This window comes from Bubalus kerabau, chromosome 2 (genome assembly GCF_029407905.1).
Source record: "Bubalus kerabau isolate K-KA32 ecotype Philippines breed swamp buffalo chromosome 2, PCC_UOA_SB_1v2, whole genome shotgun sequence".
Classification (NCBI taxonomy): Eukaryota; Metazoa; Chordata; class Mammalia; order Artiodactyla; family Bovidae; genus Bubalus; species Bubalus kerabau.
This window is the reverse complement of record NC_073625.1, coordinates 28,425,512-28,449,123: the sequence shown is the minus strand read 5'-3', so window position 1 is coordinate 28,449,123 and position 23,612 is coordinate 28,425,512. Positions and strand designations below refer to the sequence as shown.

Sequence of the window (23,612 nt, the reverse complement as noted above, 5' to 3'; positions counted from 1 at the left end):
TTTGCTGTCTCGTACACAGGGTTATTGTTACCATCTTTCTAAATTCCATATATATGCGTTAGTATACTGTATTGGTGTTTTTCTTTCTGGCTTACTTCACTCTGTATAATAGGCTCCAGTTTCATCCACCTCATTAGAACTGATTCAAATGTATTCTTTTTAATGGCTGAGTAATACTCCATTGTGTATATGTACCACAGCTTTCTTATCCATTCATCTGCTGATGGACATCTAGGTTGCTTCCATGTCCTGGCTATTATAAACAGTGCTGCAATGAATATTGGGGTACACATGTCTCTTTCAGTTCTGGTTTCCTCAGTGTGTATGCCCAGCAGTGGGATTGCTGGATCATAAGGCAGAAAAGATATCAAGGTATACTGTTAACTTTTAGAACAAAAAGGAAAGTTGCAGAGCAAAATGTAAAATGATTTCATTTATGTTAAAACTGCATGTACCCAGAGACAGAGAAACATCATGATAGATTGAAATTTATAGCAATAAAGTAAAAGTTGGGTAGATACGTAGGTAGATAAATGTGGAAACAGAGATGGAGGTATGTTTGGAAAGTTTTGGAAAGGAATCAACAGACACTGATAACAAATGTTTGTAAGAAGTTCAAGTGAAGTGTGGGAAATGAGACTTTTACTTTCTCCTTACCTTTACAGCATCTGAATTTTTTCATGAATGAGTATTATACTTTTTAAAAATTATGTGTTCTATAGTGCATAGCATTTACTTTGCATCTCAAATATTCTGCCTATCTTCTTTCTTAGATATTTGTATTTAACTCAGTCATTAATTCTCTAGTGTAGATGTATTAACTATATATGCTCATTGCCCTTTGTCTGAAATAGCTTTCTACTTTGATTCTGCCTTTCCTCTCTTTTTTGAACTTTAAAGTTCAGCTCTCCCAAGAAAGAAAATGACTAAATAGATTTAGGCAATCATTTCCACCTCTTGAGCATCGTTTGAAGCATATTCTCTCTTAAACCACAAACCAATTAACTGCATTTTTAACCTACATACTTAAATGCTTCCAATATGAGGCACAGAACTTGAAATAAAGATGGTTTCCCTAATAATCATAAATGCATGTTAAAGATTCAACAATTAGAAGAACTGTCCTGAAAGAATCATATTATAGGAAAGAATAGAGCCAACTAGGAATGCAAATATAATTTAGAATACATGCTCTCTAGAGAACTGGTCCTACACTTTACCAATTAATATCAGAGCATACAAGACAATGAATGAGCACTTCATCTTCCTGGATGCTTCAGGACTGTCATTCAACTTCTAAAATCATACTCTTTCAATTATGTCAGTCTTCATTAATGCGCAGAGAATTGGAAGGTTCCTTGCAAAATCTGCACTCCCCACTAGGAATTCCTTCTTTAGGAGTCACCTGATTACCAGCATGTCACACCAACCCTAAGCCCTCTGCCATGCTTACAGTCTTAACAGAGTTACCAGCTTCAATGTTATCTTTCCTTTTGTGATTGTTTTTCAATTCCATTTGTTTAGCATTTATCACTGTTTCACACACAAGTGGTGAATAAATGCTGCCAATCAGGTAAAGGTAATGGGAGCAGGCAATGAGCAGCTGAACTTCATTTATTCAACACGTGCTTGTTGTATATTTCCTGTGTACATTGTGTTATATATTAATGGGAGACTATAATATAATTCTGTTTACTCATCATTACAATGAGGTCACTGAACTGCATCTAGATCTCTAAGGTGAATCGCAGGTCTAATATTCTATGATTTTAAATGTAAATTTCTAAATAAGAGAATGGATTCTCTCTCCTTGATTTAACCTTGTGGATGGGGAAATAGAAATTGTGTATATAAACAATTAAAAATATGAACAGATAATGCAGAGATGGGGCTAATAAAATATAAAGTAATTTGAGGGGATCAGTGAAGAATGCTTCTGAGACAAACTAAAAGCTGTATTAGCCGTAATGTGAAGGGTGCTATGAGTGGAAATTAAATTTGAAAGAATTCCCAGCTGAGATTGGAGGAGAACTAGACTGTTCACTCTCATTCCCTTCATACTGAGAAAAGAAACCATGTTCAAGGAGGAGGAGAATGTAGAGTGAAAAGGTAGAATCATTATGACTTATATCAGTCACAGAAGAGGCAACAGTTTACACTATCTGAGGGAGGAGGTCTGGCTCCATGAATGCTGAGAAATGGAATAGAGTATCTGGCACATGGAGAAAAACTGGGATTTCAGTGAAAGAACTGAGGAGAAAAAGGTGATGTGAGGAAGAAAAAAGGAGGACTGCATGAACGCTAGAGAATGCCCAGGGGAATATTTAAGGACCTAAATTTTAAAGTGCTATGCTTTGCATGGTGATGGTCAGCAAGAGATCTTAGAAAGAGGAACACTAATTTCTCCATGCCCCACCCAACTCAACTGTATAAAGCTGAGATGACAAGTTAAGAGTTGCCTGAAATTCTTTGTCCCTGATGTATGTACCTGGTAGATACGGATGGCAGGCAAGGAGCTAGACATGGATGAGGATACAGTAGCCAGGAAAATAAGTGGTTCAGATGGCTAATAAAGATCCTCTCTTGGAATCAAAACAGGAGGGTGTAGAAAGCACTCAGTCTGATTTCCCCTCGTACTTAGGGCAACTATGCACAGGCCTGACTCCAGGAACCAAACATCTTTTTTAAAAAAAGAAAAAAAAAACCACTAAATTAATTGACCCATTTTCAACACTTTTTCTCCAATGTTGTTATTCAGTTGCCAAGTCATGTCTGACTCTTTGTTACCCCATGAACTCCAGCACTTCCCTGTCCTTCATTATCTCCTGGAGTTCGCTCAAACTCATGTGAATTAAGTCAGTGATGCCATCCAACCATCTCATCCTCTGTTGCCTGCTTCTCCTCCTGCTCTCAATCTTTCCCAGTATCCCTCTTTTCCAATGAATTGGCTCTGCGCATCAGGTGCCCAATGAGCTAGGGCTTCAGCATCAGTCCTTCCAATGAATATTCAGTGTTGATTTCCTTTATAATCGACTGGTTTGATCTCCTTGCTGTCCAAGGGACTCTCAAGAGTCTTAACTGTTCATAAAGCTTTTAGAAGCTTACACAAACTAATAGAAATACACTCAGTTCAATATGATCCTATCCATATTAGCACTAACTGAAAACTTGAGTGAGCTAGATTTTCTTCCTTATACAATTAAATAGAAATTACTATTTTCTTTGCCTACTGGATGAAGGAAGTCAAAAGGTATAATCTTCCAGTTATAAATAAATACCAGGGATGTAATGTACAACTTGATAAATATAATCAACACTGTAGTATGTTCTACATGAAAATTTTCCAAGAATAAATCTCAAGTTTTCATCACAAAAAATTATTTTCTCTATGTCTTTAATTTTTATCTACATAAGGTGTTGGATATTCACTATAACTGTGATAATCATTTCATGTGTATAAGTCAAATCATTATGCTCTACACTTTAAACTTATACAGTGCTAAATGTCAATTACATTTCAATAAAACTGGAAGAAAAAAAAATACACTACTTTCTCTGCTTTTATCCAGAAGCAACTCAGAATTTAACATTCAAGAAATGGAGTTTTCAACTGAATGTAGTTTTCTTTTGTGTTAAACCTTCTAGAGATTTATCCTCCAGCTTCATGGGCTCATGTGGCTGGCTACCTGGAGAAATAATTTTTAAGGAGTTCCTCTGGTCAAGTTACAGAATATAATTAGGAACCCAGGAATGAGATACAGCTGATATGATCTAGTAGTTTAGTAGCTTTCTAAGGATCATGTTCACAGAACTATTAAAGTTCACGGAAAATTATGAACAGGGCTATGGGGTGGCTAGAGGTAGAGGACACTGTTTGAGCCTTGAAAAGACTTCTGACATTAAACAAATTGTGAATTTTGAGATTTGTTGGCATCATTTGAATTGAATTGGAAAGAAACATACAGATTTTCTAATTTAAACCCTTGCATTACTATGACAGATGTGAACACAGTTAGATTGTTCTATGAGTGAAAATGCCTTCCCTTTAATATTGATCTTAAAATCACATTTGATATATCTGTCTCGCCAAATGAGTAGGAGGTATTATGGTGAAAATATAGAAGAGAAAACCAGAATACTTCTTCTAAATAGCCACAATGGGTATAATTTTTCCCTGTCTGCTAACCTGGCAGGCATGTGACTTGTTCTGGGCTAAGTTAAACCTGGTTATTTATTTTTGGTCTCAGCAATTCCCAGGGAAACATAGCAAGCATGATTTGAAAATGTTTCCTTCAACTGTGTAATTCAATCAACCTGAACTCATAAGCCTCTCAAGACCTTAAGAACAGGCTGGTAATTCCTTCCTAGTCAAGCTTTTAAGTTGAAGAACTCCTTGATATAGTCCATTTATACCTGTTCTTTGTCCCTTAATTGTAACAGACTAGATGAAGTTGGTTTGGCAGATTATAAAGCTACTACAGGACAGAACACTGTGATGGTTTCTGCTGAATATAACCTGAGAATATAATTCCTAAAGTTCTAATATGGAGCTGTGAGTCTGCATGCATCTACATGTGAGTCTGTGCATGCACACATGGGTACCTACATATATATGTCATTTAATGTATATTATAGACATATTTTCCTTTATTCTATCACTGGGTGACAAAACATCAGCATTTTAAAACTCTTTCCTATGATTAATAATTTTGACTTGTCAAAGTAAAATACAATTGCATTTTATGATAAATGTTAAGTCTAAATACTCAATCTTTAAACTGCCTACAGTTTCACAGATGCTTTTAAACATGTTCAGGTTCCTACCCACATACATTCAGTTCAGTCACTCAGTCATGTCCAACTCTTTGCAACCCCATGAACTGCAGCACGCCAGGCCTCCCTGTCCATCACCAACTCCCGGAGTTCACTCAAACTCATGTCCATCGAGTCGGTGAAGCCATCCAGCCATCTCATCCTCTGTCGTCCCCTTCTCCTCCTGCCCCCAATCCCTCCCAGCATCAGGGTCTTTTCCAATGAGTCAACTACCCACATACATTAGGGTTTGATAAAATATGCTTCCTGAAATCATCATTCATTCTTTTAGTCACTCATCCATTTCAGTGGAGAGCATTACTCTGCGCTGAGCACTGGTCTAGGCTCTGAGGATGCAGCCATGGAACGAAGACACCTTTTACTCAGATAGACCTAAACATCATCATACAACACAAAGGAGTAAAATAAACACACTGTTCGAAGGTGATAAGTACTGTGGAGAAAAGTTGGTAAGTGGGAAAAGGGAACAGAGATGATGGGGTGTACAATGTCACTTAGGGTGGGCAACCAAAGATCCCAATGAAAGCCTAACATTTGGACCAAAAATGAGAGTGGTGAGGGAACAGACATTTGGAGTAAGTGGGTTCCAGGAAATGGACCAGCAAATGCGGAAACCCAGAAGCAGAAGTGGCCTGATGTTTTCAAAATGGGCAAGGAGGACGGTGACTGGAGCGGAGGAAAGCAGAGAAGATGAAGTCAGGAAGGTGAGGATATGGTGGAGCAAACCCCTTAAGGCTTTGAATGTCTTTAGAGACTTTGATTTACATCCTAAGTGAGTCAGTAAGCCTCTGGAAGGTCAGAGCAGAGCAGAGGTGTAATCAGACATGTGTTCACAGAATTACTCTGACTACAGTACTCTGGGTGGACCGCTGGGACATAAAGTGGAAGCGGGAAAGGCCAGTTAGAACACTAATGAACGTCATCGTGTTCACTACTTTTAGGAAGAATGGAAGGGAGTAGGGGGATGAGGAGAAAGAATAGAAATTCAAGAACCCTCAGGTCCTTAAAGGATAAGAAGTGACAATACTGTCATGAAAACTTTGAATGAGTTTTGATCATTTAAATTTAGAAATTAGTATTAACAGTAGACAGAGAAGATTAATATCATCAGGTAAAGACTAAGCAAAATCATCAAGGTTGAAAAATCTAGGGAATCCCCAGCAGACCACTAGTTAGGACTCAGAGCTTTCACTGTGGTGGCCTGGGTTCAGTACCTGGCCAGGGAACTAAGATCCTGCAAGCTGAGCCAAATTTAAAATGATGGCATAATGGTCAAAAGTTTAGGCTTTTATGATCAGAGGAATAATGAATTTTAATCTGTAGCATTTGCCTGTTACCTGTGAGACTCTTGATAAGTAACTTTACATTTTGAGCCTCAGTTTTTCTATTTGCTGATGCTGATAATACTAGTATTAAATGCATAGGGTTGTTAAAAATATTAAACAAAATAACTAATTAAAAACACTGAGCAGAGCACCTGTTAAATTTTGAGTGCTTAGTAATAATTAGTAGTTCTCAGCTACAGTTTGTTTTGTTACAAAATGTACCAATTATTTAAAGGTGAAAGAAACTTTATTTTAGGGAATAAAATACAGGATCAAGATACTTCATATATATGTGTTTGAAACAAGCAACTGCCTTAGAGATTCAAAACTTTGTCAGCAAAGATACCCACGTGTTGACAGACTGAGTTTATGTAATTGGACTGCAAAGAGATCAAACCAGTCAATCCTAAAGGAAATCAACCCTGAATATTAATTGGAAAGACTGATGCTGAAACTCTAATACTTTGGCCACCTGATGCAAACAGCCAACTCATTGGAAAAGACCCTGATGCTGGGAAAGACTGAAGCCAAAAGAAGAAGTGGTGGCAGAAGAGAGGATGGTTAGACAGCATCACTGACTCAATGGACGTGAACTTGAGCAAACTCCAGAAGACAGTGGAGGACAGAGGAGCCTGGCGTGTCATAGTCCATGCGGTCACAAAGAGTTGGACACAGCTTAGCAACTGAACAATAACAACAACAACATCAATTTTTACTTACCTAACTCAACAGTTAATTAACATTTTCATTTATTCTGTTAAACACACCTGGTATTGCCCACTGAAATCATGTGGCTGGTCGTTATACTCCAGTATCATGGAACGAGCCTTTTTTTACAAAAATATTTATTTATTTATTTATTTTGGCCACACCACACAGCATGTGGGATCTTAGTTCCCTGGCCAGGGAGTGCTAACCACTGGACCATCAGGTAATTCCCTCATGGTATAATTCTGCTCCCATTTGTTAAGTTCTATATTTAGCAAGTGCTACTTGTATTTTTTCCCTAAATCTGTTTATTCCAGAGCTACTTATTATGACAATTAAATATTTTAGTTAGCTGCCTAATAGATAACTGGTGGAATTTGAGTACAAGATTAAAGAGTTGCTCTTTCTATGAAAACTAATAAAAATTCACTTAAAGACTTTTGAACACAAACTGCTAAAATACGCCACTGATTATACATGGGCAAGACAACTGAAACAGACTGGCATAAAGACAAGTTTATTAGGATTCTGCATCCATCTTGCTGTGATTGTCATTAAGTTCTGATTCATTCTAAAGAAACCATAATTCTAAAATTACAAAGGTGCATTATGGCTGTGATTTATTAAAAACAAAACAAAACAAAACAAAAACTGGTTCCCCAATCTGTGGGTCCATATTAAAAAATGGGTTTGGCCTCCCAGATGGATAAAATATCAAAGTATATAAGACCATGTTTTACATAGATGGATAAAATATCAAAGTATATAAGACCATGTTTTACATCTCCCATTTGCTTTTTCAAATAACCGGTTTGCAAGAAGATGTAATTGAATCACAAAAGAGTGCAACTCCAGATGACTTTGGCCATTTGGCCACTGAGATGGCCAAGCTGCTCAACACCAAAAGCATTTACTCCTAGACTCTCAGTGTACAAGACAGTCCACAGTAACCCCTTACGTAACCTCTGCTTAAGGGACGTGACACAACGATAAAAGGGCAGGTAAAAACAGGGCGGGAGAGGCATTTCTCTAAGACAGGTGATGTCTCTTCATTCTAAGTCAGAGCCTGGGACACATATCTCCTCTTCCTTCCAAGAAAGTTGGTCATATAACAAAAGATATGGAAGTGACTAAAACATTTATGCAGATTTTTAAAATTCCAATATCAATCAACTATATAAAAGCTGATAATTTTGTAAGCGCTACTATAAGCTTGCAAGTTATCATGTACCAAGAGTTCTGGGATAAGTAGAAAAAAAATATGTTTTCCTCATGTTAATAGTATCAGATAAACTGCTTAAGGAGAGGAGACGTGATAAATACAGTCCTTATACTTCCCAGACTCCTATGTAGCCATCACTAAAGACTAGCTAAGCAGCTCTTACATGATTCACTTCACCTAGTTTTATTTAATTTGGGCCCCTCTACACATACCCCCAAAACTGAACCAAAGCAGAGGAGAGATATTATAAATGAACCTGCCACCTAATTATACAACAGATTGTGGAGGAGGCTCTCTGAAAGATTTTCTGTAAATTTTTTAAGGCTGTGTTATTATAATATTGTTTGAACAGACCATCATATTTCACAGCACAAGCCTGCATTGTAAAATATACTGGAGTTCTGATTGCATGTATGGAAATGAGCAAAAATGAAATATTTAGACAGAGGCATTCTGCAAATAACACGAACATTTTAATGGATTTGATGGTATTTTTGGTCATGCAAACAAAAACATTTGCATTCTTTAATCTGCTTTCTATAATGCTATTATATTTTTGTCAGGATTACCTTAATCTTGTCAGCTCAAGTCTACTGAGTTTTATTTTGGCTTGGCAGAGCATTTTTTTCCTAATATTAAAATGTTATTTATTCATTCAACAAGTATATTAATGGGCTGACAAAGGGCTAAACCAGGTCCACTAATCAAAAACACCTATTTGTTTGTTCAGTGACGTAGAGTAAGAATTACGGCAATTCCTTTCTGGTTGACCTTCCCTCGGTTTCTCTTCCCCTATCATACCATCTGCTGTAAGATTCTTCTAAAATGACAGCTCAAATCTGGTCATCCTCTGCTTAGAATCTGCAATGGCTACCTACGTACTATCCCCAAAGTGAGAGTGAAAGTGAAAGTCACCCAGTCGTGTCTGACTCTTTGTGACCCTCCATGGAATTCTCCAGGGCAGAATACTGGAGTGGGTAGCCTTTTCCTTCTCCAGAGGACCTTCCCAACCCATGGGCTGAACCCAGGTCTCCTGTGTTGCAGGCGGATTCTTTACCAGCTGAGCCACAAGGGAAGCCCAAGAATACTGGAGTGGGTAACCTATCCCTTCTCCAACGAATCTGCCTGACCCAGGAATCGAACTGGGGTCTCCTGCATTGCAGGAGGATTCTTTACCAACTGAGCTACCAGGGAAGCCCTGATACTGTCCCCGGCTACTCTCAAATCCTTACCCTGACCCTAGTCTCAGTCCCTGTTACTTCGTTAGTTACTTCGTTAGTTACTTTGTTAGTTGCTATGGAGAGCTTGTGCCTCATTTTCCGTTTCTCCACACCCATCCCCTACACACCAACAAAGCTGTTTAGTTCACGCATTTCACAGTCTCTAAACTTGTTCAAAGTCTCTCTCTTCTCCTCTATGTCTGCACATTCCAATTCTAGACCCTGTTCCAGCCCTACATCTTTCAAGGTTTGGATTTCAGTAGCATTTCACTTATATGTACAAAAGAGAAATCACAGCTTTCTACCTTACTTTGAACATCTTGTGCCTATGCCTTGACCTTCCTACTAGAATGTGACATTCTTCAGAACAGGATTAACATTAATTTATCTCTCTTAACTTTTATAATAACTGTCATAGTTTACACGGTTAGCAAGGACTCAATAAATATTCATGAATAAGGTGGCAAGGATTCATTTAAAAGGTGAAGTTTAGATCAGACAAAAAGTTAAGGCTCATTGAATATAACTAAGTCAAGATTTAAATGGGAAAAGGGGCTAAAAAATGATTTTGATATTTTTTTTGGTCTGTATTTACAAATTACAAAAATAAGATAGAATATTAAGAGATTTGCTTATAATCCTATATCACATAACCCAGGCAAGATGAAATTTATAGCTTCAAAATGTAACCACTCACTTCATTTGAAGTCACTCCCACACATATCCCAGAGCAAGTGACCAGCTCAAATAATATACTGCTGAGTCATAATCTCACCATTCTACCATAATCAGCCCTCCTTTCCCCTTCTCTTTCACCTGACCTAACCAATGACCGGCTTGTTTTGCTTCTTCTATTTTGATCTATACACAGATTTATGACACATGATCGTGTGGAAAAGAATAAGAATTTTCTAATCAGGTAAACCTGGTTCTTACTCCCTGCCCTGTCACTTCCTGGAGCCATCATCTGTAGCAGATAGGCTCTTCTGACCTTTGGTTTGCTTGTTTGTAAATTTAGGATTTGAAAAAGATATTGATAGATAATACTATTGAGGCCTTGCTAAGTATCCACTGTCCTAAATGCTTTGTGCATTAAGTCTGGGAACAACTCTACCAGGTAGATACTATTATTATCTCTGTACATAAAGATGACTTAGTTACTATAATTGTCCTCACATTAGAGGTGAATTAACAGAGGCACAAAGAGGTTAATTGATGCCCAGAGTCACTCAATTACTGAGGAGTGGAGCCCAAACCGAATCTGCTCTACGGCTTCAGAGCTCGTACACAAAACGATGACAGTGAGATTTATTTGCAAAGGTCAATGTGTTTGTTACCAAGGGTGTTTCTCAGGGCTTAAGTTGAATGCTTATTCAACAACATAGGCATTATTGTTGCTGTTGTCCAGCTGCTAAGTCATGTCTGACTCTGTGATCCCCACGGGCTGTAGGAGTAGCCTGCCAGGCTCCTCTGTCCATGGGATTTCCCAGGCAAGAATACTGAGGGGGGTGCCATTTTCTTCTTCAGGGTATCTTTCCAACCCAGGGATCGAACCCTTGTCTCCTGCATTGCAGGTGGATTCTTCACTGCTAAGCCACCGGGGAAGTCTCACATAAGCATACTATGTATTAATTTCACCCTGTTACAAAAACTCCCTTGGTTGTAGGATTTAAGGAATAAATGTCATGTGCTAGATCATGATCTCTTCCTACCTGCTGACTGTAAGTCTTTAGCCAGCTTTTAATGTTGCAATTTCTTAAATTCTCAAATGTCATAAATTTCATAAAATTTCTCTGATTTCATAAAAATCAACAGCACTTGTCCATGTCGCCAGCAGAAAGAGTCTCACTAATGACTGGACAGCCATGGATATTATTGTCCGTAACTTTTTTTGTTTCCTGTACATGCCTTTCTCACTGTCTTCAAGCAGAAGGAAGTCTAACCATCTAGATCCTACTCCCAGATTGTTCAATTGATTTTGCAAATTACACTTCCCTGAACTATTTAGTATATTTCTACACACTGGATATTTTGCCTTCTCTATCGAATTTCCTTATTTGAGCTTTTATAATTAATACTGGGCTTTAAAAAAATTACATTCCTTAAAACGAGCAACAGATACAGAAAAAGTCTTTAATGGACCCATAAATCACTTGTAAAGGCACAGGCTATCTTTAGAAATCATCAGGGAGAGAACAAAACTTTAAAGATACTCATTTGCTGACATTTTCCCCCCTACAACACTAGTTAAATCGCTTCTAAAACAAAAGCTAGTTGGGACAACGACAAGGCCAATGCCTTTTACTAGACTATAGGTGCCACGGTTTTATTATGTGCTCCCTGTAACAATTTGGATCTAATGTTGTTGGTTCTGGCTTGTTGGTATGTTATGAAAGAGTTTTTATAGACATGAATTTTCCAAAAAGATTGCAAGGACCAAAAGATGCTATCTCCAGGCATGATATTTGTCCTTCTGTCTATAAATCTGCCTTTCATCCATAAAAGAGGCTTGTGTTTGGAGTCCAGCAGACTTGACAACCATAAAACACTGTGAATCTATGGTCCAGAGAGGTGGATGGACGGGACAGATCAGTGAATCACCTGAACAGCAGGCAGGCATTTCTGTAAGGACTGAAATGTATCACAAATGAAAGTGACCCTTCTCTTGTGTTTTATCCCACCCCCTGCCACCACCCTCCTTCTGCCAAGTAACCTCCCAACATCAGGCTGAACAACACACACATGTTGTGCTTATATATTCTTAATATCAACTGATATTTCCCAGCCCCTGGCATCTACATGAGATTTGCTCAAGCTCCATCCCAAACACTGGAGATAACCAAGGCCTCCATAAAGGTTTTGTGAATCTGAGGGTAGGAAAGGGAATTTGAGCAGAAGACTAGAATGGTATCTTCACGGTCACTCGGTTTGTCTCAAAGCTCCTTTTCGTCTGCATTTCTTGGTTACTGGATTTGATTACTTCATTTGCTATCCTCAAAACTCATGATTTCTTCCTTTTCTGCTTTTAATCCACAGAAAAACCCTTTCTTCTCCAAAAGTGTTCACAAACGCCTCTAGCCTTCTGAACTGCCATGGGCTGAGCACATTTCCTGGTGGCCGAATAAGCTCAATTCAATACAAATAAATTAAAGAGGAATAAGCAAATTGCCTTCACATTGTGAATGCTCATTAAAACTTGGAAGCGCAGACTTGTTCCTTTAGAAATACAGTTTCATCAAAAGGTTACTGAAATTTTTCAAAACTGAGTGTCTGCTATGTGTGGACGTGTTATATTGATGCTATTATCTCGGATTTCATTTCCCCACTGTTTTGATCATGTTATTCAGCATTCCATTAAGATTATTATTTAAAAGTTTTAACATAAACCTTCTCCCTCTCCCTCTTTCTCCAAAGTTGGTGGTGCAATAGAAATGAAATATTAATAAGTACAGAGCAGAAGTGCTAAGACTCCTACTGTTTTGTGGATCAGAAATGGGACTCAGAAAGCTCCTGGAAGAGACCAGGCTATTTTTGTTTGTTTTTTTACTCTCTTTATAAAGACGGCAATTTACATAACATGTTGAATCTTGTTGTCAGGGTAAAAGAGCATTGGAATTAAGGCCTGACCTTGAAGAAGCCCATGCTCTTCAACACTGCAGATGTAGCATGATGGCAAACACCACAGGCTGCGGGATAGGAAGGCTGCCGCGGCAACACCTGTCACTGCAGATAGGATCTCGGTGACATTATCAACCCCTCAAAGCCCCACTTTCCTCACCTATAAAGTGATTTTCATAAAAATAACTTTCTTACACATTGCTGTAAAGGCTAATGCCAATCAACAATGACAGTAACAATGAATCAAAAAATTCTGGGCTTCACTGGTGGCTCAGTGGTAAAGAATCTTCCTGCCAATGCAGGAGACACAGGTTCGATCCCTTGTTTGGGAAGATCCCACATGCCAGGGGGCAACTAACGCCATTCACCACAATTACTAAGCCTGTGCTCTGGAGCCCAGGAGCTGTAATTACTGAGCCTACGTGCTGCAATGACTGAAGCCCACTGCCTACGAGTCTGTGCTCCACAAGAGAAGCTACTGCAGTAAGTCCACGCACTGCAACTAGAGAGCAGCCCCCACTTGACGCAATTAGAGAAAAGCCTGCACAGCAACAAAGACCCAGCATGGCCGAAAAATAAGTAAATGATTTTTTAAAAAAGAAGCAAGACAAATTCAAACAAACAAACAAACAAAAAGAATTCCACATTGGATGCTGCTGCTGCTGCTGCTAAGTCACTTCAGTTGTGTCCGACTCTGTGCGACCCCATAGATGGCAGCCCACCAGGCTCCCCCGTCCCTGGGATTCTCCAGGCAAGAACACTGGAGTGGGTTGCCATTTCCTTCTCCAGTGCATGAAAGTGAAAAGTGAAAGTGAAATTGCTCAGTCGTGTCCGACTCTTCGCGACCCCATGGACTGCAGCCTACCAGGCTCCTCCGTCCATGGGATTTTCCAGGCAAGAGTACTGGAGTGGGGTGCCATTGCCTTCTCCGTCCACATTGGATAGATCACATGAAAAATGCTCTATAAATAAAACACACTCTCTTTTGTTAGGTCTTCATTTGGACCCATTTGAATATATTCTGTACCTTCCTAAATACTTCAGTCAGTTTCTGGGAGCAGAGCTGCGTGCACAGCTCTGGCGGCAGTAAGCTGTTAACAGAATGTTTAATGAACTCATAAGCCAATTCCATCAGCAGCATATCCAGTTCTGCGGTGTCATGGGGAGCAGTGTTTTGTTGTGATAACATTAATCACCAGTAACTGCCGGAACCAAGTTTAGGGCGTGATGGACACTGACTAACTTGAAATGATCTAACATATTTGATAATTAACTATTCACAATAGTAGAGAATCGAAAATGCAAGTATTGCATGTAAATATTATTTTTTATCATGTGGCGATATAATTAACTCTTAATGGAAACTGAGAGTATCTAACCAAGAGTGACAGATATCTTTATCATTGTACAGGTGTATTCAGTTGCTTGCCAAGTGGGTATAAATTAGCATTTATGAATTAGAACAATGTCTTTGTTCTTTTTGTTTCTGGTGAAAAATAAATTCTGTGAGATTGCCCCAGTGCCATTTATGGCACTCTATGTGTTTGAGTGAATTTTTGGAATATTACAATTGTGTTCAGAAATGATACTAAAGGAAGAGAATTTAGAAAAAATTCAGAGGAATTAGAGATGTAGGACAATGCTCCTTGTTTTTCTTGATTTTCCCTGTGGTATTTTTCATAACTACTTGAAATTCTAATTTAAGTTGCATTGCATAGGTTTCACTAGAAAAATTTTAGATTTACCAAAGAGGAACTGTGACTGACCTTTAACAATTTTATAAATTTAATTTGGAAGTTTTATTAAGCTAATGAAAGTATATTATAAGGCATATTTTTTGTTCGGAAGAGATTCTTTTTATTTATATGCATCTTTAATAACCATGGGTTGATTAGCATTTCAGCATAACAGGTAGATAAGACCTTCAACTTGCTGATCTAGCTTTTGCTTTTCCTATGTTAATTTATGAATAATTTATATTTGGCCCATGGGCATTTTACAATACACAGTGACATGGATATCTTGATAAGCTGCTAATTAACAATTTTATCAAGAAGCTCTCCCCATTATAGAGCAGATATGCCTTAGGGACTCTGTGCTTTTAACTATGTTTAATATAGTGCTTTACAAGAGGGGTGGTTAAAAAAAAAAAAAAACAAGTTAAGGAATTGTTAGTTTGTATAAACTATTTGATGACTATTTTGAAAGTCACTTCAAGTACTTTTCATAGAAAACTAATACCCATTTCTCTTCTAAAAGGCATCTATCCATTACTTTCTATTTTATGTCTGTAGGCCATGTCACTTAACTGCTGATGATTTCAAGTGGTCTGCAAAGTTATCATCTAAAGGTAATTTTTTTGCAACAGAAAAATGAATAAAAACAAACATACAAAAGAAAACGCACCGCAACTACGAACCACTACATAAAGTACTTGTAATAAAATAAACAGAAAATTTTCTTTAAAATATGGTTTCTATTACCCAACAGAAGCTATTTAAAACACTGAAGAAATCTAGTGATAGGAAGGGGCATCATGCTCTTTCTAATGAAGTGGGCAGTAGCACAATTCTTCAGAGAGTAGTTTGGTGTTATGTAGTAATCACTCCAAAATTATACACATTTTTTGGACATAACAGTTATACAACTAGGAATATGGTCTAAGAAAAAATCCTAAATTCAGAAAATGCTTCATGAAAGAAGATGTTTATCAAAGAATTCTTTAGAATCAAGAAGACTCAAAACATTTTTTTTTATTTTATTTTTAAAATTTACAATATTGTATTGGTTTTGCCAAATATTGAAATGAATCCGCCACAGGTATACATGTATTCCCCATCCTGAACCCTCCTCCCTCCTCCCTCCCCATACCATCCCTCTGGGTCGTCCCAGTGCACCAGCCCCAAGCATCCAGTATCGTGCATCGAACCTGGACTGGCAACTCATTTCATACATGATATCATACATGTTTCAATGCCATTCTCCCAAATCTTCCCACCCTCTCCCTCTCCCACAGAGTCCATACGACTGTTCTATACATCAGTGTCTCTTTTGCTGTCTCGTATACAGGGTTATTGTTACCATCTTTCTAAATTCCATATATATGCATTAGTATTACCATGTGACGGAATATTATAGACCCATAAAAAAGTATAATGTGGAAGATTACTTTAAATTACATTATATAAAAATACAGCATAAAACTGTACTCAATAATATTGCTTTTCTTTTGGAAGACTGGATTATGGATTGCTTTCTCTTTTCTACTTTTATGTAGAAAAGATTTATTTACTATAAATAAATTTACTATAAATAAATATATATTATAAAGATTTATTGACTATATTTTAAATCACTATATAATAGTTGTATTAATATAATGCAAAAAATAAATTACAGGACTCATTGCAATAATATAGAGATTATGATATAGACTATTCTATAGTCTATACCAAGGGCTTCCCTGGTGGCTCAGATGGTAAAGAATCTGCCTGCAATGCAGGAGACCCAGATTTGATCCCTGGGTCAGGAAGATCCCCTGGAAAATGGAAGGCAACCTACTCCAGTATTGTTGCCTGGAGAATACCATGGACAGAGAAGCCAGGCAGGCTACAGTCCATGGGGTCGCAAAGAATAGGACATGACTGAGCAACTAACACACACACACAGACTATTCTATATCACAGAAAATGATATCATGTTAAACCAAGATATCAAAATAGAAAATACATGCTCACGCTTACTCAGAAGAGGCCCATTCAAGATTCTTCATCTAACGCAGTCAAAGGCAGACACGCCGGCGTCTGTGAAAATGCCGACACTGGTTAGAACTCTGTGTGTCTAAAGAACTGAAGGATGTCCGTAGCCAGTCTGGCTGCAGCTGAGAAGAGCAAGCAGAAAGGCTGAAGTTATGGAGAAGAGCAGATCCTACTTGCCCTTATTCATCTTCAGAACGATGGGAAAGTTTTCAGACTTCTGAAAAGAAAAATGACAAGACCTAATTTACACTTTGACTTCACACTCCTAATTTATACATTCACTTTAATTCTTTCACAACATGTTTGCATTCTCTTTTTAGTGAATCTAGTTTTTATGCTGAAGTTTTCTTTTTTCTTTCTTTATATTGGTTAACTCGTGTTTTCTTTTTTTGCCCATTGATTTGTCCTGATAGTAGTTTATCACTTTTATTTTTTTTTAAATAAACCAAATTGTGCCTTTGTTAATTTTCCTCTATTCTGTATTTTCTATCTTAGTGAATTCTTTTGGTTTTTTGTTTGTTTGTTTGTTTGTTTTGGGGCGGGTTGGGGGGGTTGGCTGCACCAGTTTGGCTTGTGGGATCTTAGTTTCCAGATCAGGGACTGAATGTGGACCCTCCACAGGGAAAGCACGGCATCCTAATCACTGGACTGCCAGGGAAGTCCTAGTATTTTAGTAAATTCCACTCTTATTGAGATCAAGTTTAGATCATTGTTTTTTTTTGGTATTTATTTTCTATAATATGCACTCAAATAGTCGATTTCTTCTTAAACCTCTCACTGGTTACATCTTACACGTTTAATGGGCTATGTATTCACTGGTATTTGGTATAAATATTGTTAAATTTATAATTTTATTCCTGCTTTGGACCCAAGGAATTTTTATAAGCACATGACTCAATATCCAAGAGTATGGGAAAAAAAAATTAGTTGTATATTTTGACATTTGATATCTATATTCTTGTGTTAAATTCAGTAATAAGAATTCTCAATATCTGATGCAAATTTTTCTAATACTTTACTCATCTTACAGAATCCAATTATCTTGTAAATTTTCATCTTTTCATCTATTTCCTGTTTTTTCCTTTTTTCTTGAATACATTAATAGTTACATTGTTTTTATCTGCTGATTATAACTTTTAAATCATCTATAGGTCTTTTAGGTCTGTCAATTCTTTCTCTTGGTATTTATTACATGATTCTTTATATTAGTAAATATAGAAATAACTTTAAGAGCAAAATAATATATATTTTTTAAATGTTGAGTTTGAGAGCTTTTTTACATTCTTCTGCTAGACAAATAGAGGAGCTGATCACCTTAAAACTGAGCTGAGTAAAGCTTGGGTTTCAGTTTAATTAAGACCTCGTCTATGTCTGGCTCATTCCTATTCTCATGATAGCTCCCAGCCTCAGGCCAAGAGCATATTCTCAGACCACCATATCCAACATTGTAAATACTCTCCAAAAAATGTCCTCTAACCAGCTCATCTTTTCAAGGCTCTCTCCTCTCCTGAACCATAGTCCCTCTAGTACATGTTGTTCTCTGATGCTAATAAAATTGATGCAACTCAAAACCATATAAGATAATAACTGACACCCACTAGGCTGGCTGTAAACAAAGATACAGACAATACCAAGTATTGACAAGGACATAGAGAAGTTTGAAACCTCATTCATTCCTGATGAGAATTTAAAATGGTGCAGCCACTTTGGAATTATTTTGGCAGTTCCTCAAAATGTTAAACAGAGTTACCATATAATCCAGCATTTCTATCCTAGGTATATACCCAAAATAACTAAAAATATATGCTCACACAAAGGTGAGTACATGGATGTTCATAGTGGCAACATCCAAAGTAGCGAAAAGTGGAACCAATACACACATTTTTAAAATAATGAACAGCTGAATAAATACCTAGATGTTACTTGACAAAAGGAATAAAATACCAATACATACTACAATATGAATGGACTTGAAAACATTATGTTAAGTGTAAGAAGTTACAAAGGACACATAATGTATGACCCATGCATATAAAATGCTCAGAATAAGCAAATCTATAAAGAAAGAATATTAGCCTAGTGCCCAGGACTTGTGGAACGGGGGAGGAAGGATTATGGAGTGAATGCAATAGATATGGGATTTATCTTGAGTTGATAAAAATGTTTCAAACTTAAATTTTGGCAATGCTGTACAACTCTATGAATATACTAAAAACCATTGGCTTGTAAATTTCAAATGGTATATCAATTAGACAATAAAGATGCTAAAATAGTTTCACAAGAATGCAATGGAAACTATGCTCAAGTATGAGCACAAAATGTTATATTAAAATTACATCAGAAGAAAACACTTGAATTATGTATCATAATATTTATATTTAAGTGTTTCATCATTTATTTAAATGTATGATCATGAGCTTGGCAGTTGCTTGCTAATCCAATTTCCATATTTCTGCCAGTATCATTTAATTTTTAAAGGAATCTTTAGGAGACCACAGAGTCCTTCTACATTTTTCTGCCAGAAATGATGGTAAACAGAGTTGAAGATGGGTTTCTTTCACAGTTGACAGAAGATCCTGATCTACTTAGAAAAATCACTGCTGTTACAAGAACACGCTCCCTCAAGCCTAGTGTTCTGTAGCAGCAGAAGTGGAACCATTCATTCTCACAGGACACTTTTCTGAGAAGTACTTGATATGACTTATTTCTACTTTTGGGTCACAATTTTTCCCAGTAAGTTCAAACTTTCTATTGCATTCAGTGCTAGCAATGCAGAGATAATGATAAAAAGCCCAACAGTAGAAATGTACATAGTATCACCCCTCTTTGTACTTTAGAATGAAAAACGCAGAGTGGAAGGTTTGCAAGATTCCAAATCTTCAAATAGATAATAACATTTAAAGCCAAGTAATATGAACTATATGAGGATAATGATATTAAGAATTTCTAGCTTTAAGTATCTGTATGTGGCAGAAATTGTACGTAATTGTATAAGCTTCCAAACAATTCTGCACGGGTACAAAAGAAGAGACATGAGCTCAGAGAGGCCAAGCATGTTGCCTTGAGGCTACAGTTAATAAGCAGTGCACAGACCCCAAGCAAAATAAAATAAAGTGTCCTCGGCTCATGTCACATATGTATCTAATATATACATATATACATACACATATCACATGACCATATATAGTACAATATCATAAGAGCAATAATTGTTTCATATCAGTTTACAGTTTTTGAAATTTATTCATCAAGGCTCAGAAACAGTAAGTGTCTTGCTTCCAAGTTAACTAGCTAGAGCTAAGAGTAGACTCAGATTTAAGACTTCTGCTGAAAAGACATTTAAATATGTTAAAGGATTCCTGTGGTATAATTTCTTGCCTTTGATGAATACCAAGATTTCTGTTTCAGGTCAAGGAGCTGACATCTTTTGTTAACTTTTCTTCTTCCCCATATCTGTCCTGTTTGAATTGTGCATTGCATTAATAGACATCCACTTTGATTTTCTCTCTCTTCCAATTTGCCCCTCTCTTATTCAAACTGCTCATTAGAAGTGGTGTGCATATCTTCAAGTGAATCGAGAAGCTGAATAATTATATAATGGTATCAGAGCTCCAGTACTTTGGGGAGGGTGATAATACCTTACCAATCAACTTTTTTTCATAACATCCACTGAGCAATTCCACTATTCAACTCTCTGCGTCATTTAAATGATACAAGCCACAACTGCCTACTTTATCAAAACACTTCCTCTGAATTTACTACTTCCTAATCTAAAAAGAGCCACCTTTCAGAACATGTCTACAGTGATGAACTCTACCAATTTAAAAGAGGGTATAGCAGTGTGTTGGTGAGAAAAGAATAATAATAAAATAAATTCAGAGAACATGTAGGATTTATGGATTTTGGATTCAAGGTCTTTAATATTCTTAGTATGTTGGCTCACTTCTTTCTCTTCCCTGTCGCCAAATTCCCAAGTAACATAATGATGTATTGTTACCCATACTACCCACTATATTATATTACTATAAAAATTTTATTGAAAAGGAAGCTTTTTTTGTGCCCTGTTACTTTGGTCTGCTTTAATTTTACTCTCTTCTCTTTCTTTTGAATATTTTTCACATTTAACTCTTTCGAGAAATATGGTGCTGGCAGACATTACCAATTTCAATACCCTATCCTCTTAGACACAAGTGGCAGGGATGGACATGTGATCCAAGCTGGCCAATTTAAAATTGGCTCAGGTGGTAAAGAATCCAGCTGCAATGCAGGAGACCTGGGTTTGATCCCTGGGTAGGCAAGATTCCCTGGAGAAGGAAACGGTTACCCACTCCAGTATTCTTGCCTGGAGAATTCCACAGACAGAGGAGCTTGGCAGGCTACAGTCCATGGGGTCATAAAGAGTCAGATACAACTGAGAGGCTAATACTTTGACACACTTCCACAAAATATTTCAGCCCCAGTTTACCCTTTTTCGAATCCCCCCCAACTTTCTTTCCCATGTCCATGGTAAAATGAGTTGAAAATGTTTCTATTCATCTATTTTCCTATTTCTATTAAATTTAGTCCAATCAGAGTTTTGTCTCGTTATTCTCATTAATGTCACCTACAACCCCTGTGTTACTTGTCTTATATGCAATATTTGACAAAGTCCATCACATTTTCTACACTTTCTTCACCTGGCTTCCAGGACATAACACTCTCTGGGATTTCATCTGACCTCTTTTGCAGCAAGTGTTCAGTCTCAGTTTTGAGTTCTTCCTCCTCACCTAGACCATATAAATTTTCCGGTTCCAAGATATTCAGACCCTGAACCTCTTCTCTATCACACTCACTTTTTTGCTAATCTCATCCAATCGTTTAGCATTAGATATTATTTGTACACTAATAATGCCTTGGTTTCTCTGTGAAGCCCAGTCTGCTTCCATGAACTCCAGACTCCCATCCTTGCACTTGGCCTTCTACCAACAGTCCCTTCATTTTGAGCTTGATAGGGTGACTTGCTTTGGTTAATGGAACATGGTGGGAAGTGGCAATGTGCAAGTTCTAGGCCTAGGCTTTAAGAAAAATCAACTCTTCTGCCCTCTAAGAATATACTTCAACCATCCTGCTAGTCAAGAAGACAGTGGAACAACTGTGTCCTAACCCATAGGCTGGAGCCACACCCAGGCAAGCTCAGTTCCTGCCAGATGATGCCAGCTAACAGTCAAGTAAGGAAGAATACATGACTGTTCTTTAAATCCATTCAGCTTTTGGAATGCTTTGCTACAAGCCATCTTTGTGACAATAGCAAAGTAAACTCAACTCCGAATTTTCCTCTAACATTTTTTTTTCCACTCAGCCATTCTCAACAATGCTGATGACAATTCCACTTTCCTCAATTCTTGGGCCAAAGAAACTTAAGTTATTCTTGGCATCTTTCTACTTCTGACACTCCACATTCTAACCATCAGACAATCCTATTTGTTCTACCTTTAAAATTTGTCTGCATTACGATCATCTCTCAAGCTTGCTAATTAACCTGGTGCAAGCCACCACCAGCGCCTTAGAACGTGGCAAGAGTCTGCCAAATGGTCTCCCTGTGTCCATTAATAGCTGCTCTGATGCTTACAGAGTTTGTCTACCAACTATTGATGAAGTAGCGGCACATAAGAACAAGGGGATCCATCAGAATCAGCATTCCTGAAATCAAATCCTCCTGGTTCAGCTCTATACAGTACTGGACAATTTTGCTTAACTTTTCTGTACTTAAATTATCTGTAAGATGACAGATTCTTAAAAGTTCTTTTCTCCTTTGCATTTCTCTGTTTATTAATGAACATCATCACATACTCTGAGAATTATGTGGATATCCTTGGTTTTAATTTAATTACTCTACAGAAAGAACTAGTGGTTCAAATAATCCGAGAGAATATCAAGAAAATAACATATGATGGCCTGAAAAATATTAAGAAAAGTATTTATTGCCACAAACACTAAACCACCTTTGCAAATTCCCAACACCTTCAGTTCTGCCCCGTATTTACAAAGACATAGAAGATAAGGAGTTTATTAATTTAGAAGGAAGAAAAAACTATTAACATAAGTCATTAAAAGTATACAGCATTACAAAGCAAAGTGCTTTTGTGACCAGTTCTTGCATATTCTTTGTATTTAGAGATGGCAGCTGTCATACTGACATATAAACTGCATGTGTGGGTGCTTTTTATACAAAACCAATACTATTTTGCAATATGAACATGAAACTATCATCTCTTAATTTGTGATTGTACCATTCATTGAAAATCTTAGAGCAGGGTATTTAAACTCTGTTTTCACCTTTGATCTAACATTTCCATCAGATTTAAAAGCTTTTATTTATTTTTTAACTTAGTTTTACTTTTCTGTGTCTTTTACATACAACATGTAGCTAGATTTTGCTTTTCTTTAATCCATTCTGACAAAGTCTATTTATTTTCGGCTTCATTGCGCAGCATGCAGGACCTTTATTCCCTAACCAGGGATTGAACCTGTGCCCCGCTGCATTGGCAGCACAGAGTCTTAATCACTGCATTGCCAGAGAAGTCCCTAAAATTTTTTATTTTTAAGAAACATGAACATTACAGCTTGCATCTCTCTACCCTTAAAAATAATTAATGCAGAAAAAGTTGCATATCTACAAAATGGAATACTATGCAAACATTCAGTTATATTGATATGGAAGAAACCTTCAAGAGATAGGCAAAAAAAGGAAGGTATAGAACAATCTTTGTAGTATGCAATCTTTTGCTAGCAAAGTGGAGAAGTAATATATCTTCATATATAAAGAAACACTGAAGGATACGGCAGAAACACAAAATGTGGTTGTGTCCCACTTACACCCGTTTTAAGTCATTTTGATTTTTAAGCCATGAAAAATTTTTTTAAAACCTATAAAACTTAGAGCATTTTT

At 37.2% G+C, this 23,612-nt stretch overlaps 1 long non-coding RNA gene across 1 annotated transcript in view; it reads right to left on the bottom strand.

Moving 5' to 3' along the window:
• LOC129643146 (uncharacterized) overlaps positions 1 to 23,612 on the bottom strand; it is a 560,931-nt gene that overhangs the window by 173,858 nt on the left and 363,461 nt on the right. The window contains exon 11 of the long non-coding RNA XR_008710107.1: positions 16,670 to 16,901. This is a non-coding gene — a long non-coding RNA (uncharacterized LOC129643146). The remainder of the gene's footprint in view (positions 1 to 16,669; positions 16,902 to 23,612) is intronic.